Source organism: Lathyrus oleraceus, chromosome 6 (assembly GCF_024323335.1).
Source record: "Lathyrus oleraceus cultivar Zhongwan6 chromosome 6, CAAS_Psat_ZW6_1.0, whole genome shotgun sequence".
NCBI lineage: Eukaryota > Viridiplantae > Streptophyta > Magnoliopsida > Fabales > Fabaceae > Lathyrus > Lathyrus oleraceus.
The window spans coordinates 41,117,954-41,119,444 of NC_066584.1; positions in this window are offsets into that span (position 1 = coordinate 41,117,954).

Genomic DNA, 1,491 nt, shown 5'->3' on the forward strand with positions numbered 1-1,491 from the left:
GCATTCCAACGTTATCCGGGCAACGAAAGCTTATCCGCCTTAACCTCCCCATTAGACATCAGAATCCGTTCGGATTCAGGGTCAGGCCCCTCCTCCGGGATCGGTTACTCTCAATCTTTCGATTTGAGTACCTCGAGATATCCTCATCAGGGAATTCAAACTTCCTTGGTTGATAATCCTCAATGGGTTGCGGAGCGATGTAATCAGACAATACACCCCTTGATTGCTTTCCGAGAGTATCCCAAATCAGTCAACATTCTTTTGCTCTTTCGCAACCCGTCCGGTTAATGCTGGCTTCTCAGATATGTACTTGATCAGATCCATCTTGAAATCCACAAAGTGATATGAACCAGCACATACTGTCTCAGTCGGCGAGCAGCCTATGCCAAAGTACATCAAGTTTTCTCGAACAGTGAATGTACTGTTTCACAGTTGGTAAACTTTTTGCTTAGGTAAATTGCATGCTCTTTTCAACAAGACTAGTCATGCTGCCCCAATACACCTCACAGACCCCTCGAAGGCTGTCAAGTACAGATTAACAGTCTCTCTCCATAGGGAGGCATCCGAATCGGAGGTTCCTGCAACTTTTTCTTTTATTCTTTCCATGCCCCTTGGCAATCATTATTTCACCTGACCGTTTGATCTTTTCTTAACAACTAGAATATAGGTTCACACGTGGCTATTAGATGAGATGTGAACCATGACAGGTAGTTCAATCTTTCTAGGAGACCACGAACCTCTTTCCATCCTCGGTTCAGGTATTTTTTTTTTTTTTTAAGCAGGATCAACCTTGATTCCTCTCTTACAATGAACCCTAACATCTTACTGGACCGCACTCTGATAGTGCACTTATCTGAATTCAACCTCAGTTTGAATTATCTCAACTGGTCAACCGACTTGCCCCGTTCTGCCAGATGCCCCTCTTCTGTTTGGGACTTTGCTATCATGTCATCATCATAGCATTTGATTCCACGATGAATCATATCATGAAACAAAGTCACCATGGCTCTCTGATAAGTAGCACTGGCGTTCTGCTTCTCTAGAGGACAGTCGTCTCTCCATGGTAGCTTGCGCGCAACGACATTGGTACCTGACCTGGCATATCCTGACACGACCAGGTGACGGTATCCACGTGCTCTTTCAACAGGGCTACCATTCTGCTCTCGGCTTGCCTCTGAAGCGGCCCTAATTTTCACTTCCTTTCTGACCTCGGCGGTGCTTGGAATAACAACCTCAACCCGCTCCTCGTGCGGCTGAATCACCTTCTCCTCTTGTTTAAACAACCTGGCTAATTCCAGCAGATCACAATCTTCTTCGTCTCCTTCTTCGGCATGATAGATCGGTTTGTCGAAGTCATATGAGGTGTAACCAAATTGTTATCAACGAGATTCGGAGAATTATTTTTGAATTCGGAACGAGATAAATCAAAAAAGGGAAGAAAATGAAAACAAACATTGCCATTTTTATTTGTTTTTAAAACTGCAAAAATAA